This window comes from Merops nubicus, unplaced genomic scaffold, assembly GCF_000691845.1.
Source record: "Merops nubicus isolate BGI_N331 unplaced genomic scaffold, ASM69184v1 scaffold11502, whole genome shotgun sequence".
Classification (NCBI taxonomy): Eukaryota; Metazoa; Chordata; class Aves; order Coraciiformes; family Meropidae; genus Merops; species Merops nubicus.
This window is the reverse complement of record NW_008594449.1, coordinates 42,526-60,117: the sequence shown is the minus strand read 5'-3', so window position 1 is coordinate 60,117 and position 17,592 is coordinate 42,526.

Genomic DNA, 17,592 nt, shown 5'->3' with positions numbered 1-17,592 from the left:
TGATATATTGGGCAAGATTTTCATGCTGCTTCCATACCGAAAATCTAAACTGGATAACCTGATATAAGACAGTGGAATGGTTCATACAGTATGAATCAATATGGGCTCACAGGAGACAGGTTTTACCTAACTAGTCAACTTTTAGACATCAAAGTTTAGGTAACCAACCAGATATCTTTTAAGCAACAATTCTGATATAACCAACAAGGGTAAAAGTGTTAATAAAATTAGTAATCAATTTCCCTCACTTTATGAAGTCATTTTGACTGAAGAAATCACTACAGCACATACTGAGGGGTTTAAATCTGTTTCCTTTTTTGTGTTACCAACTCATCATATTCTGAGGGTAAGGTTTACAACCAGCAGGAGACCTGGCTTTGTTTCCTTAGCTAGGTTACACTCTGCACAAACCAGCTGGGATATAGGTGCTTGAACTTTTCTTCCTACCTCATGAAGTCATTAGAGCTCCCTGAGGAATGTGACTTTGAACTTTTCTGACTAAAAGTCTCCAAAGTGCATGTACCAACTGACGTCTCCAATCAGTCTTGAATCCTTGAAGGCAGCACTGTGGAGGGGTGGTGAACCCACAGGTACCCTGTGAGTACAACAGTGCCTGCTAAACTCCTGGGGCCAGTATCCTAGAAACAAAGAGTTAAAAAAACAAAAACAAACCAACAAACAAACAACAACAATGAAGAAAAACACCCATGAAAAAACTCTAGTAAAGTCAAGATGCTCTACTGGTCATCAGTTCCCAGAGTATTTTCCAGCAGATGCACAGTTCAGCAGACTAAAGAAAGTAAGGATAAAAATGAACTTGAAAAGAACTATTTCCATGGAAGGGGTAAATAAGCTAATCCATCACCTTATGCTTCCTTTTGAGAGAGAAAAAAACATATGTGATTAATATCCCAGCACAAGATCACACGACAGCATCTCTACAGTAGGATTTATCATATTGTATAATAACATGTCATTTGTCAGCCCCTGAGGTAACCTGATGGCTTTTGCTACTCATGCTTTTGGCAGTGACTGTGGTTCCTCTGAAATTTTGCCATTAAAAAAGAGAGAAAAAAATCAGAAAGTGACCTTAAAAATATAGAAGTATGTTAGAAATGGATGTTAAGGTATTTTAATAGTGCTCATCATCCCAATTATTAAAAACACTTTGGATATAGTGTGGCTTGCTCTGCAGAGCTTTTCCAAACCTTCTTGCAAGAGGGAACATGGCTGCTTTGGTGGCAAGTGTGTGAGTGCTTTGGGGAAAACCTCTATGAAATGTGTACCTGTGTTTCACCACTGCTCTTTTTGCAGATTGTGCCAGACACAAACAATTCACAGTGTTAATACACAAGCTTGATACACCATGAGCCACAATATCTGCACTATATTAGCCATCTGAATGGTGCTAGGACCCACTCCCTGGTCCTGAGGCCCGCTAATGGCATGTAGCAAAGTCCATGCAGGTAAACTCTTTAACTGGCAAAAGCTGCAGCTTGCATCTGAGCTGCCTGCTGGGAATAGCTTGGGACCTCTGCCAAGCTTCTGCAAAGGTCCTGTTCACTTTGACTTCTAGTGTGACCCAGCCAGAAATATGTACTAGATCCATTTTAACAGGCTGCAGCTACTTTTTCCTATCCTTTTCAGGCCAGGCTGAAATTGCATGAAGTTCCTCAGCTCGTGGGCTGAGGCTGAAGGAGGGAAAGTTTGTAAGGTGATGCTGGGATGTTAGCCCCATGTGTGGGAATAGAGTTGCAGTCCTCTTGTTTAGTAAATAATTATCCTACAAAAAGTCAGTTTAGTCTTAGGATGACTGATTTCTCTTGTGTTGTTTCTCAGTCCATGACACATTTCCTACTGATATTGCTGGCAAATTTGTTCTTTACTTGATAGAAAATATAGTGTTTAACAAACACCCTAAATTTTGTATATTCATTCCTGATCTTTGGCTGATTTTATCCCCAGCCTATGTCAAGTTAGAAGAGATAGCTAAGTCTAGATCTACAGCTGATATTTGGATGTTCAGAGCGAATTCTCATATGACCTTCTTGGGAGCTCAGCCCATACCCATGGCACAGAGATAGAAGGTTTGCTCTCAGCCTCACCTTGAGCAGGATTTGGCATGGTGTAAAGTTGTGGGAATTTGGCAGAAGGGTAGAGGAGAGGCATCTCATGTGTAGATTGGCAGGGTTGTGAGGGCAGTTTGTCTCATTTCTTTTTTTGTTCCCAGGTAAGTTTAGCATTAGAGGTATCCAGCATAACAACACATCTTACCAGGCATTTTCCAGGAAGGGATGTTGTTCTCAGAGGATGGCTTATTAAGAAGCAGAAAGCAGCCCGACAAATTTTGCATTCACATAAATTGACATGGATCGTAACAGATGGGGTCTGTTTAGGTTTGGCTTTTTTTAACAGAACGAGGAAGGGTTCTCAACTAAACTGCATTAGAGGATCCATCAGCAAGAGGGTTCAGTCGAAAGGACTGAAAAGAGGGGAGAAAAAAAATCCCATTAATTTACAGCTACAGCCATCCAAGTTAAAGCCTCTCTCGCCTGACAGCAGCAAGTGGCAAACTTAGGGAAGCAATGGGTCATGGGAAAGGTCCCATTAGATCAGTGGGAGCACACACTAAACAAATACAGCCACATGGATGCACACATTTAAATACTGCCCAAGGGAATATGTGGACATATGTTCAGTGTGGCTGAGAGAGGCAGGCTCTAGGCCTCGAGAAAGCTATGTTTAAAAAAAAAAAAAAGAATTCCATCAATCAGTCCTTAGGCCCTGTGAAGTATGAAGATGAAAACTGCAAAGGAAACATGTGCTGGGCTCTCTCCACCAGCTGTCCCATTAAGCAGCGCTGCTCTGCAATCCTGCCCTGGGAGACCCTGCAACTTCAATTCCAGCCTCCCTTTAAGCCCGGATGAGAGAGACAGAGAGGGAGGGAGGGAGGGAGGGAGGAAAAAAGAGAGAATTAAAGAAATAGAGTAGCATCATTTAGCTTTTTCTGTGACTCTTTGTTTTGCCAGTGATATTGAAATTTACTTTTTAAGTTGGCCTCTGTCCTTTCGAGGGAACTGACTGAGGCTTCTATGGTAATAGAAATGCTCTTAGCACAGCAGAGCAGGGGCAAAAGAAAAGACAGACACAAACTCGAACATGATAATCTGGCTGTGCCAACTCAGCTGGTGCCAGCCGGGGCTTTGTGATGCCATCTGCAGCGATACTGTCACTGGGGCATTTCCCTGCTTAGGAAAATAAGATCAAATCAAAGTAAAAAAAAGCAAGTCTTCATCCCAGAGCACTGTGCCACTTGCAGATGTTAATTTAACAGTGGAGTGTGCTCTCCTGCTTCACATCGCTCAGGCACACTGCCCCAGTGTGTGCACAAAGCCTCCTCCAGTCTCTGCCCACAGGGCACGCAGGGTGGGGTGGCCACGCCCGATGAAGGAAGGATGGGGTAGCTGTGCCCATGGAGCAAGTAAGACAGAGTGGCCACCCCTGGGGCTGGAGGGATGAGGGCAGCGTCCACAGGTGGTGCTGACTTTGATGGTCAAGTGTAGAGTTTGCTCATTCCTATGATGTCATGTCAGCGTGCCTTGATTTGGAATAGCCCTGAACAACTGGGCCATCCAGTTCTGTATCCTCTCTGGTGCCTTTAGAAAACTGACAGAAAAGACCTGGGATGCATCAGCACCACCTTTCACCAGTAGTTTCAGGGGAGCTGCCTTACAGCCGGAAGACCTTGCTCTTACCTTGTCTTGCTCCCATACTGGGTTCCAGATTTGGTTTCTTAGCTTATGACAGGCAGGAGTACCACCACAGCAGCAGGATTCACAGGCTGATGTCTAAGGATGCTTCAGCCAGCTGGCAAATGCAAGACAGTAGAGGGACTTTGAAGGTTGTCCTCTTGCTTCCACCCTATGTGCCTGGGGATATGTTCATTAGGAAAAGAAACACCCTACCCTCTCTTTCCAGACCATCTTTCCTGGTGGCTATGCACTATTTCCTTCCCAGAGTAATTCTCCATATCAGGGCAAGGCCTTGGTTCAGGCAAAGCTGGCTCTTGGGGCAGTATAGTATTAGGAGCAGCAAAGTGACCATGGACCTACTGCCTAATTTATCCCTGCCAGAACCCTGGGAGTACTGCTTGCCCCTGTGAGCACCAGAAAGAGGAAGGATACCTTACTGGGAAGTGCTTCAGGGAGATTTCCTTTTTATGGCAGGTAGGAAGAGAGAAAACTAACCTTATGTGGGTAGCCTGCAGCCCTCCACCCTCCTCGGGCAGTTACAGGGAGATATGTTGTAGGAGTTTTCCAGTGGGCTCAGCCCACAGTGTGCAATGCTGCTATTGGTGCTGATAAAATTGCACTTGGCCTCCATAGGAGCTTTTCTTTCTGAGAGAATGTGCTCTGTTCTGTGGGATCTTCAGATAGAAAGGCCAGATTTCCAGCTTTACTATGGAGGAGCTTGTAAGGGGCATGGAAGGAGATAGGAAGAGCTTTCCAATGACAGGAAAAAAACTAGACTGTGGTGAACAATTCAAGGTTTCCTCCTCCATGTGCTTGGTGCTTGCTGCCAAAGAGACCTCTACAAGCTCCCTCCCAGGAATGACAGCAGGGAGCTAGTTAGAGGATAGGGAAGAGAGGTGTATAGCAAGCAAGGTTTGGGCAGGCTAAAATTTGTCCTTTTGCTTTATATTGTTATCCCAGAAGATTTCACCCGCTCCTTCCCCAACCCCAGTACCAGCTACTTAGAGGCAGGGAGCCTCCAGAAGTGTAGCTGCTCCAGGAACCTCATGCTGAAGGGACACAGAGGGAGACAGCCTCAGTCCCTGCTACAGTACCGGGTACCCATCTGCTCTCTTCATGAGGAGCTAAACCCCCAGCCTAAGATTTCCCACTATTTGACATTTTCCTTCTACAAGACAAGACCTTATGTATAGAGAAGAAGAAATACGTAGGCATTCGCTAGACTGCAAGCTGGAATATGCAGCTCACCTCCACTACAGACTTAGCAAATATTTAAAATAAATAATTTATTCAAATAAATCCATCTGTCTATCTATCTGTTTATCTACCTCAGTATATGCTTAGAAAACTGCTCACAGGTAATTATCACTCCCATTACACACTCCTCCCCTGCCTCTCTCCCCATGCTCAGAGCCCTTCATGCACAACAAAGAGGGAGGCAGAAGCCTGCATTTTATGTCCCTTTTGACCTACAACATGGATCTGTTCCAATCTAGCAGGTAATTAAGTGATGAGGCATCTTTTTAATCCACATTTTATGTTCACAATCAAGTCTTTGGGGCATTGATATAATTAAATCATGTGATCTGCTATAATGAAATCCTTAATTAGGGAAAATATAATTAAACTGGGTTTCTTAAAAACTGAATGTCACAGCGCTTAAATGTGTTTTTCTTTTAAACATGCACAGCATTTTCTTTTAAACATGCACAGCAATCAGGCTAAATCTCCTGCTGATGCTTTGCTCAATTTTCTGTTTAAAACGGCACAGTCTATATTTGTAAGCTTAAATGGAACAAAAGGATTGGAAAATAATTTTTAAATACAGCTTTTAAAATTAGCGCTTAATGGAAGATTACCAGATTCCAGATATTTTACTTTGCAGAACAGGAAAAAAAAAATATACCCAAGCTGAGACCTGTGTTTGGCAAATCTCATGCTCATAATGTTCAAGTTTTCAATCAGAATACACTGAATACAAGACATATTCTTGGCTTGTTTGCTTTTCAGCATTTAAGCATTTCTTTATAAAAGCTGCCACACAGAGAGCTGCTGCAGACCCTGAGGAACTAGGTGTTCCCTGGTACATAACCTCATGCAAGCTTCTTAGGTGAAGGCAAAGGTGGGGTGGCAGAGGGGGAGACTTGGCCCACCTTTGGCTCTTAACTGTATACCCCATAAGCTGCTACTGCTTAGAGTTTCAGGGGTCTGAGGGAGGGATGGCCTTTTTGGTACAGCCCATGGCACAGCACTATCTTGCTTCCTACTTAAGCTTTGTGGTTGCTCAGGCTGTGGAATCTGACATCTAGACAGAACTGAGGGTCATCGGTCCCTGCCGGTGGCCACATTTTTCCGTGGCTGCACAACTCATGCACACCAGATCTGTACTAGCAGTTGGGTGTTCTGGAGATCTGAGGACCAAGTTTCCAGGGGAAGCTCGTGAGTAATCCAACATGAGACTATAGAGACATCTCTTCATGCTACCTAACAAATTCTACCTCGCTCATCTACTGAGCTCTTGTGAGAGGACAGTGGGAAGAGATCCTGTTCTTTCCATTCATGCTAATACATGGCAGATTGATGACAAAAAAAGCTTTGAGTATTCAAGATTTTGTTGAAAGGATGAAGACCGTAAGGTGACAAGTGTCAGCATCTGCTAGCTGCCCAGGGCTGCAGGATTTGTTCTGACACCAGAGAGGGCTTTGGTAACACCTAAAATAAAAATGTAAATAAAAAGCCTGGCTGTGCTCTTCACGTTCTACCCTGGATGCCACTAGACCTCTGAATCGAGCAGTGTCTCTTATGCTGGTTTAGGCAGGAATGAAGCCGCTATAGAGGTTTAGAGAAGACAGCGTGTCTGAAACTGGTGGAAAACAGCGTTTGAAATAAGAAGTATAATTTTATGTATGGTTGTGCAGGAAGCAGAGAAAGTTTCCTCTGTTTCTATTGCAGCAAAATCAGCAGGAGTACTTTTGGTAAAGAACGATAAAAAAATATATATTCCGTTTTAGTTCCACAGCCAGTGAAATGCACACTCTTTTAAAATAAATTGTCTACAACTGCAAATGCTTTGCCACTTTAAGGCAGTGTTTGCCTGGTTGTTTGGGTGCAAATCAAACTATTGAGAGGATAAACACCATATCTCAGACTTGCCATTGACATTCCCTGAGGAACTGAGTTTGTTAGAAGCTCTTTGTCACTGGCAGTTTGTCAGGGCCCACATTAATCTCGACTCCTGAAGACAAGCCATATAAAATGTTTGCATTATTTCTGGAAATAACTCATTAAGAGAGCACAAGATTCTAACCAGTCTCTTGAAGGAAGCAGGTGAATCCCAAACTGTTGATTGATGTTGGTACTCCAAGCAACATTTGTATTTTAGGATTTATTTTGTGAGAAAACATTAACAGTTTTGAAAACCAGCAAACTTCTTGAGACATGGGATTTTACTTATAATCACTTTCTAACAAAAACTGGCAGTGAGATTGGCTTTTCATTTATGCCTCATCCATGTCACCCTTCTCCCACAGATAGGACACCTGGTTTTCCACAGACCTTGTCCAAAAGCCCTGTAGTCCCCACTAGCTGTTGTGTAGCTGGTGACTGTATTTCTTAAAGAACATTTGCTTATGGGTGGTGTTGAAGCACACTCCTAACACCTAGTAACCTTTGCAAGGTAGCTGTAGTGAGTGATGTTTCCCAGCCATCTTTCTGAGCTTCATCCTCTCCTTGGCAGAGCAAATACGTAACAGTACCAAGCTAAGGTGTTTTCACATCCGTGTTTCAGTTCAGATCTGTAATGCAATTCTGAAGTTATTTTTGTGGTAGATCCTGCTGACAGCACTTCGTTTGCATGGGAGATCAGTCACAGAGATCCCAAATTGGATTTCTTTTGTGCAAAACTAAGCCAGAATCATACTTCAAGAGCACAAATTAATTTGCTCTGGCCATTAGTGGACATTCAGTTGATGGGACTGGATGAGGGCTAGAGTTCCATCTGCCTTTTACCACATTGCACCATGTCTGTGGTGCAGTATGAGAGAGAAAAGCAGCGTCCCTGCACTTGGAGATGCAGCTCCCAGCATGGAAGCAGGCTGGTGACACTAGCCTTACCTTAACGCTGGCTTGGAACAGGAGCAAGCAGCAACAGTGAGCAGAAAGCCAAAATCACAGGTCCAGCCAGCCGAGTGCCTGCTGTGTGCACAGCAGCCAGGCTCCAGAGCACAGGCTCAGGTCAGCAAGGAGCAGGGGGGCACCCAGGGCTACGGGGCAGCCGCAGCTTTCCACAACTTATGGCTTCTGTGGTACTGAGTGTCAGCAAGAGCTGGAAACCGTGGCCACAGGCCAGGCATGCAGCCCACACAGCCCTTCCCATCTGGCTCACCTCATCTCCCAGTAACACTAGAGACCTGGTGGGTCATTGCTACTGCTGTCATTGTAAATCAGGAGGCAAGATGCAGAGACTAAGAGGAGGTGAGAGCCAGTTTGCTTTGCCTCACATGACCAAGAAGTGAGTTACTCCCATGATGATGTTGTCATGTTGTCTGTCTGAAACAGAAAAGAAAAAAATTCAAGTGCTGAAGTGCTGGGGTTTAAACCCTCAGCCCTGAATGAGGGTTTGCATATGGATGATGTCCACAACCAGGCAAGAAAGAAGCCACCTGTATAAGGGTTGCCTCTACTTGCAGTGGAGTTGGGAGCTTTATCTATACAATGCATGAGCTGTGTGATGGTTCTGGCTATTGAAAGGGCTTCTTGGCTTTTCGTAGGAAGTGGAGTTCCCAGGATGGTAGAACAAGATCATTAATATCTCTCTGGGAATATTCTATGTAATTGGACTCCTTGTCTGGCTGGTTCTCTCCCCCACAGCCTGGTTTCTTGATCACTTCTTCATGTCCACTGTGGCGGGTGAGTGCATTGACTAGTTCCTCCCTTGTCTGTCACTTTGGATCTTTGGTGTACAATGTGGTAGCAGAGGGAGGGCTGTGGTTGCTGGTGTGCCTGTTAATAATAATATCCTTACTAGTTGGGCAAATGGTCAGCAGAAGAAATGTGCAGACTGGTTAAACAGTAGCACTGCTGAAAATACATGGTGGTTACAGTGCACCTCAAACTGAGCAACTGGTGCAATGTTGCTTTTCAGAATTTTTTTTCTCAAAAAGTGAAAAACTACATCCTTGACTAGTCAACACGCTTGCCCTGTGAAAACTGGAAATACTTATTTCAAACACTTTTGAGGTTTCAGCTAGGGTAGAGAACCTGGCTTTGGGCTCTGAAGGCAGATATTAGAAGGCAGAAAAAGGTTGAGAAACCATGACAGGCTGCAGGGAGAGGCTGGCAGAAATAGGTCTGGCTTGCCAGGGAGGAGGAAGAGTAAAACAAGCTACAAGGAGAATAGCCCAGTGTGTAAAGGGGTGTTGTTTTAATGAGTCTGGTCCTCAAATGCCTATTCCTCCTCTCCTCTGTTGGTGTGACAACATTAATTGTATTATGAAGTAATAAAGGAGATCTAAATAGTGCAGAGGTAAAATGTAATTATAAAAAAGGCATAATAGACTCTTTGGTTTGGTACAGTCATTGGTTACATCATTGGAGCCAGGTACTTGTGAGACCAAAATCTTCTTCACTCTTGTTTAAGCACAGGGTCAGGCAAACGCACGGTCTCAGGGAGCAGAAGCAGTCCCCTGCCAGGAGCCATGCCACTATGGGTCCTTTCAGCCACCCACTCCTGTAGGTCTCTGCAAGAGAGTCCTGGAAAGAAATAGGAAGCCTGTTTCAGTTTTTAGCATGAGATTCTTATTTTCCTGATAATTAAGAAAGCAGCAGTCAGGAATGGTGGCAGTTATTACCAAATTTAATGAAAACTAACAGCCAAAGTTCACATATTTGGGTTATTGTTATTTTTCATCAGTACTGTATTTTAATAAAGAAAAAAATTTACAGTTTTTTGTTGTCATGGAAAATGGTGTTGAGACAGTCATCTTTGATGGATTATATATACCACCATGTATTAAACTACTTTCATGCATACACTATTATTTGCCTATCTTAATGTAATTGTTTGTGTTTAGCAAGAGGCAACTTGAAGGCTGTTTATCTTCAGCTCTGATTTGCAGCCTGAAAAGAAACAAAAAGGAAGCCTTCCCATGGCTTCATGTCAGCTTAGACAATTGAATATGAAAGATAGCAAGTTAACCAAATTATTCAGCGTGTTCCTCTGCTACAAAAAGAGTGGGCTTAGCTGATGTTACCTAAAAGAAATTGTTCCAGTGCTTCTCTCTGCATTCTACTTTCCTCAGAAAACAACTTTGCCTCAACACTAGGGAAACTTATTTTCACATAGCAACGTTGTTAGCTGTGGTTTTGCTATGGTGCTTCACCTGCAGATGAACATAGTGGCTGATTTTATTTTATCTTTTATAAATAACATCTTTATTAATAATTTTTTTTTTTTTTTTTTTTTTGCTGTTGACTGCTTTATAACTTCTCATTTCTGAGGAGAATTTTAAACTTCATCACTTTTCATATGTTCTATATGATCTTCCCAAAGTAAGAAAATCAGCTCTATTGTCCTCATTGTTGCATACATGTTGTGCCAATTTCAGCTGAATGAAATGCCATGCCGGAGCAGGGCTTGGGCTGCATGCGGGTGTTTCACAACAACAGTATCTTCCACAAAAAGACCGAACTAGAGCCTCTTGTTGTTTGCCCATTTGAAGATCATAGAGAAATGAACAATCCTTTATTTTTTTTCCCAGTCAACACTGTCTGTCTTTAGTATCATGAGATGAAAAGTGGATGAAACGTCCAACCAGCTCAAATGAATGTGACTCCTAATGCTAGCTTTTATGACACTGAACTGCTGCTAATGCACAGTTTTCCCAGAGAGCCTGTATCCCCCTAAACTGCTGTTTAACAACAGGCCCCAAACTGATGCTTCCGTTGAATCAAGACTTCTGATGTTCAAGCATGATTTCTACACTTAACTAATTTTGTGCAAAAATACTAAGTGTTACAGTGGTCCTGATGCCAGGCTTCCTGTTGCACCCTTGAGCTTCTTCAGCAAGTAAGGAGTGGTGGAAACTTTGCAAACTGTCAGCTCTTTCTTTGATAACTGTCATATGCTTCAGGAAGATGTATTGTCAATAATTGTCATCTCAGGAGAAATGTTTAACAAGAGTACATGTTTGTTTTAGCAAAATTAACAAAGGCTTGAAAATGGAGCCCTCTCATAACACAGCATGCAGAGTCCCCCAGGACCTCACCCGCCAGATTTGCTTCTCTGTAAGTATGTCCCAAGCACAGTGCACTCAAGCTTTATGAAGTTTTTTCTCAGGCCTTAATTTAATGCAGCTAACAGATTTCTTTGTAACCATCAGGAAATTGCTTGCTTTACTATGTGCTTCACTGCTCCAGCGTTTGTGGCTTGACATAATAATACCCACACTGTTCCTTTTCTGCAAACATTTGCTTGTAGCTCTTTACACTCTGTGTGATGCTCTTTAGTGGCTTCTCCATACATTCCATTCTCACAAACCAGCTTCACGTTTAATTAAATGTACATCTTTTTTGCATCTAAACATCAGTCTTCTATTGAGAAGTTTGTCTTGGCAGAGAAGAAGCATGGTGGAGGAAAACTAATTACAAATTGCCTCTTAAGGAAAAAAAGAAAAAGCCAATACGGTCCACCAGTAAGCCTTCTACTGAGGAAGAATGGATAGGAAGGGGATTGCTTCAATGTAAAGCACAGAAAAGTTTTATACTGGGTAGTCTTTATACTTGTCTCTCTCCTGGAGAGCCCATAGTAACATACTAGGTTGCAGGTCACTCATCTTTCCTTGCCAACAGCCTTCTTCTCTAAGCATTGAGGAAACTTCAAGAAGGACATAGCTAAACAAGATATTACAAGGGCTCACCTCCTTTGGCTATGGAAAAGAAAATGTGTATTATTAGAAAGTTTCAGGGAATATGTCCCTTTCTGTATTCTCTTATCCCATTTTCTAAGCACACTCTCTTTTCCACTGTTTCTTTTATCTCGTGCACTTTTCCATTCCAGGGAAGAGGTATCAGTTAATTTGGCAGGCTCAGAACTACTGCTGTCACAAAAGCTGCTGCCACACACTCCCAGAGTGTCTTCCAACACCCAAGCAGCAATACCTTTAAGCCTCTTGTTTTTTTCAAGAGCTCCACAAACAGTTTACCTCTATTCCTTGGTAAGCTTGTAGGCTCTGATCCCACACCCTCTGCCCTCCCATCTTATCCAAAACCTTCCATACCAGATATGCTCCTCTGACATGCATACCTCCTCCCCTATTACTAGAGCCAATGAGCTTGTGTTCTGCTGGTCACAGAAAAATAACATCGTAGATAAACCCAAAAAAAGTCTTTTATCAGCTGCAGCAGCACCCTCCCCAGCACTAAATCCTCTTCACTCCCCAGGCCTGGGGAGCCCTCCTTGTCCCCTCTTTGTCTGCACCTGCCCAATTAGCACCTCATTAAGAAACACACCTGCAGTGGCTTTATTTCTACCCACTGCACTGTAACCATTAACTCTCCATGGTACGTTACATGAACAGCATCCTCTGCTTCAAAGCCACTGATGCTTTTTCTTGAAGTTTTTTTAGCTGTTAATTGAGAATTAACCTAGTCTGAGACTCTCACTGTAATAAATACATTGTGACTTGAGTTCACACCTGAGTAACACTGGAAATTTGTCAGTATGGTGCTGTGGGCTGTTTTGTGAATTGTGTGTAGGACTCAACATGTCCTACTACCATGTTGTGAGAAAGGGAGAAGTCACACCATATGGAGGTCAAAGATATGGGCACCTCTAGGCAGAGCCACATGAAATTTCTTTCCCTTTTAATTATTTTTTTGCAGACAGCACTATTTTAAATTCATAGGCTATTGGAAAGGACAACGCTCCTATATGATTAATCTCACAGGCAAAAAATAATGAAGATATTCTCTCTGTACTGCTAAGGACATGTACGTAGATTTGTCTTTGATCTTTATTTTGTTTTATGTTTTTGCTGGTATAGCCTCTGAGAGGCAACAGCCAAGGGAATTTTTAACAGTAAAACCTGTGCCAGATCACATCACAGCTGACATCGTACCTCCAGCAGCAGCCTCTCACTAGTTGCTCCAGGCAAAGACAATAACAGAAAGCTCAAACCCAAACCTTGCTCCCAGTGGGCAGTCCCCTCACCCTTTAGCAGCAAAACTACCAGGATCAGAAAGAAATCAAGGGCACCATTACATAAAATTGTACGAAGACTCAAGTGATTGAAATTCTTAATAAAACTCCTGGTGTCTTTCATGAAGCAGGCTCCCAACAACTGACAAGTGAAGTGAGCTGCTTCTCAAGGCATTCATGTAGCACATATCGCTCTTTCTGTGCTACTTGTGGAAGAAATTATTTCTTAAACCTTCTAGTAATTGATTTGAACCCTAAAGCAAGTTCAGCTTATTGTACAGATGAATACAGGGTCTCCCGCTCTTCTTTTATTAGGATCTGTTCCCAAAAAATTAGCTATTTATTATGTTACTCCCAATGTTGAGAATTTTGCAGACTGTATTAATGAGCCTCTTATTTAGTGCCTAAATTTCCTGCCCATTTATTTACTATTGTGTTATAATTGCCCGCAGAATATCTTCAAAAGGAATGAACTAGTCCTCCCTCTGTATTTCTTAACTCTCTCACAAATATTTTTTAGTCAATGAGGCTGAAAAAAGCTCAAGATTTTAAAGGGTTTGTCTTCCATTAGAATTTTTGTTTCATCAAATGTATTCATAGGTTATGAAGGCAGCACCACTGTGATCATCTGGCCTGATCATCCCTGTAACATAGCACATAAAGGTCCCCTGAATCAAGTAAGTCATTTTGTCTAGGGGGCGCTTGGAGGAAGAGATGAGGAAATTCTGAGGTGATTCAAAAGTCTCCAATGATAGAGAATCCATCACAGCTCCCAGTAAGTCATTTCAGTGGTTCATCACCCTCTGTTACAAATCTTCAGCTTGCGTCTGCCTGATTTCAACTTCTTGCTCTAGATTTTGTTATACTTCAGCAGACTGAGGACTGATGCATTGGCAGGTTTCCTTTTCCAGGGTAGGTGCTTGGGCAGGGCAGGGAGCCCTTTCTGTTACACTGCAGATAGATAGAAATTTTCCCATTTTTTACTCAAAGCTTGTAGCTCTGCCCAGCTCTCTTCCCTGTAGCCTGCTCTTCCTTACCTCCCTTGCAAACTTTGCTCTCTGACAATCTTTGTGTATAGAATGTGTCTTTTATTTTTCTTCCAGATGACTGATAAAAGTGTTGAGGAACTTGGTTCAAGACCACAGCCTTTGAGAGCCACTAGAAACATTTTTTGCTTTCTGTTAACTTTGGAGATGTATCAGCTGGTTCCTGTCCAATCCATTTAGTACATTTATATCTTTCCAGCCTCTTCATTGACAAATCTTGTGAAACCAAGGCTTCCTTGCACAGCCCAAGGGCCTTAAGTCACCCAAATATACAAGCTTACTAAAAAAAAAAAAAAGGAGAAATCATACTGTTTGGATAAAATCTGCTTTCCTTGCTTGCTAATTTACTGGCATAAGCAATACAAATCCCTTCTAATTCCCCATTAAGTAAATCTCATATTAACTATTGACTCAATATGATTTGTTTGTTGTCACAAGAAAACAACCTGAAAAAATTTAAAGGTCAAATGTAGGTAGGAGGCTGTGTGGAAGAACATCTATTCTCGTTAAAAGCCTCGGCTTATTACATTGTGTTGATTGCTGGTACCAGGATGATACAGCAGCACTTCAGAGTGTGACCACACAACACTCCAACATTTTAACATCAGCACAGGCCTTTTAAACAGCTGTGTGCAAAATGAAAGTGCTTGTGCTTCTCTTTGCCTGTGTGAATAACCTCTGCCAGCAATGCACCTAACATGGGAAATCAGATGAAAAATAAGCCCTGTCCAAAAAAATACCCAGCCTTTTTCTCTTTTTTTTTTTTTCTTTTTCCTTTCTTTTATTAGGGAGGGGGGAGCTGGAAGGAGGCTCAGTCAGAGACAAAAGACAAGATTTGTCTTCAAATAGCAGCACTTAAATGCTAAGCCCCAACCAGGGCAGGTGTTTCAATCCCTGATGAGCAGGTGCAGCAAACTGGCTATTGGGCCTTGCAATGCCCTCCAGCCAGATTAGACCATTCATTCAGGGCAAAGAAAAGGAATGTGCAAAGCCATTGGGGATCTGGCCAAACACCGGGTGACTCTCAAGACGGCCACAGCTCCTAAAGTGCCCAAGGCCAAAATAATGGGAGCCTCCTCTCTCAGCGCTTGCCTTGCATCTGTCGCCTGGTCTCCCAAAGAGACAGACACCCAACAGAGCTGCTGCCAGCCACCTTGAGCCTGCACCACACGTGGCCTCATCTTGCACACCATCCCTTGCCAATCTCCTCCTGCCCTGGGGAGGCAAGCCTGGGCAGGAGGGAAATGAAGAGGGCATTGTTAGGGTGTCCCCTCTCCCCCCTTTGGGAATGAGGAATGGGAGGTTGGGGTCCTGAGGAGCACCCTGCATCCCCTGCCCCATAGATAGGGTGTGTGGGCAGGGAGAGGAGATGGACCACTGACACTAGGGGCACAGGGGAGTACGGGACTGCACCCACAGCACAGGCTCAGCCACCACAACCTATGCAGCTGTGTTCAACCAAAATTTTGCTGAGAGTTTCTCTTGGTTTGCTTCAAGCCTACAGTTTGTGCTGGTAAAGCGTCCCACCAGTGAGCGGGGCCATGGAGGTGCCCCTCTGATGCATGGTCAGCCCAGCTGGGGTGAGCACAGGGAGAGGGGCTCTCCCAGCACCACCAGCTCATCAGGCAGCTGGAACCCACACCCCGTGTGGCTGTGCCTGGGTGGGACAGCAGTGATGGAGGAGACACATGTTTCTCCTAAACACTCTGCAAAATGCAAAGCAGCTGAGTGCCGCCTGGACTGCCAGCAGCTGGCTGTACCCCACACAACCCCAGGGCTGCCAGCAACAGGCAGCATGTGGCACACACTCCTGGGGGGCACAGTGACCCTGCACTGGCTGGGGCAATGTTGGGTGAGCACCGCTCTGCTCTGGGCAGGACTCTCTTGGCCACATCCGCAGGTGTGGCCTCCACTTCTTCACCACTGCTGGCCTCCACACAGCCTCCTGTTGCCCCATACCTTGCCAAAATGAGGTGACAGCAGACGTCCTTGACTCCACAATCCTGCTGCTTGTCCTTTGTAGACAGGATATGTGCTTGCCCAAAAGCCTGGAAAGAAATCAAATCCGTTGGCAAAGGGCAGGATCCTCCCACCTCCTGCTTCTTAGCTCCATGGCTGCCACTAAAACAGATACCTCATTGACAGCTTGTAAGGAAAGCAAATAAAGCATGTGCTGGTAAATAATAAATATACGTGGTTATCTGATACAGCAATTACAAGCATAGTCGATGCTGTTGGATGACTCCGTTCTGGAATATTATTCCTGCTTGAGCAGGATTGCACTACCTAGTTGCAGCTCAGTCACAAGGGGCCAGCAGTTTCTCCAGACCTTCCACACCCACACAGGGTGCTTTGTCCTTTCCTTCCACCCTCACAGGTGACGTGAGCTGGGCTCAGTGGGTGTGATCAACGGAGTGTTTTCTTGTTCTCTGTTGCATATTTGCACAGAAAATATCTTCCTGCAGCTCACTGAGGTTGTCTACTCCCTGCTCGTTGCTTGTCCTTATGGTGCAGCTGCTGGAGGATTTTAAAAATTCAGCCCAAACTCCTACAGTGGAAAGTGCCAAGGGTTGTCCTGACTGTGACTACAGAGGGAACTGAAACTCAAAAGCCAAGTCTGCTATTCTGGCAGAGGCACTCCCATGAGCTGTTAGTAAAGCAGTCACCAGCTGGGTAACTGGCTGCTCTGATGTCACACGTTTCAGGTCCCTTAGCTTTACTGGGACCAGAGTATCCTGCCAGGCCTGTGCAGCTGGAGAGGTACAGGGCACACCCGGGGCAAGGTAGGCTTTGAGGTGGCTCTGGACAGATGCTTTTCCCCAAGTTTTGGGTAATGTCAGAGGGAGCCTTTTGGAGGGACTATTTCCGGAAGGACTATTACAAACCCATGTCCAGACCCATCAGGAGAGGCTTCCTACGGGCACCTTCGTGAAGGAGCATCATGCTCAGACTGTGCCTCTGAGCACCCGTGTGCTGTGAAGACTGCTCGTGGATGAGGCTCTGCTTGGTGTGGAAGATACATCCCACACACAACCTTCAATTTACCAAGCTTTTGCCACCATCTGATTAAATTACACCCATTCTGCCATCCACAAGCTTACTGACCTAGAAAAGAGGGCTGAATTTGTCCCAACTGGCCCAAATACTATGAAAAAAAGTGATTTCCATAATCTGCCCAACAAGTCAGTGCTAGAAAGCCCTTAAAGGAGCCTGAACAACTGCAGTTTTGTGAAGCCGGCTCATCAAAGGAAAGGCTTTAAAAAACGAATCACGGGCAAAGTAACCTGCCTTATTCCCTCACATGCAGGGACAGGAGAAAAAGAAAACTCGTTATCCTTGCAGCTGCCCTACCAAAGTGACCCCCGGGGCTGGATGGCGGCCCCTGGAAGGGTGGGAGGGCACAGGACTAGGACAGTTCATCTTGGCATACGTGAGACAACAGCAGCTTTGCTCTGCAATAATAAAAAACAATCAGAGAGAGAGGAAAGGGAAGATCAACAAGCTTTCACAGGGCAAACACATCCTAGTCTGGCAGCAATGCATCACAGCCATCCTCTCTCAGGCTCTTTGGGTGGGCATGTTTACAGCACAGAGCACA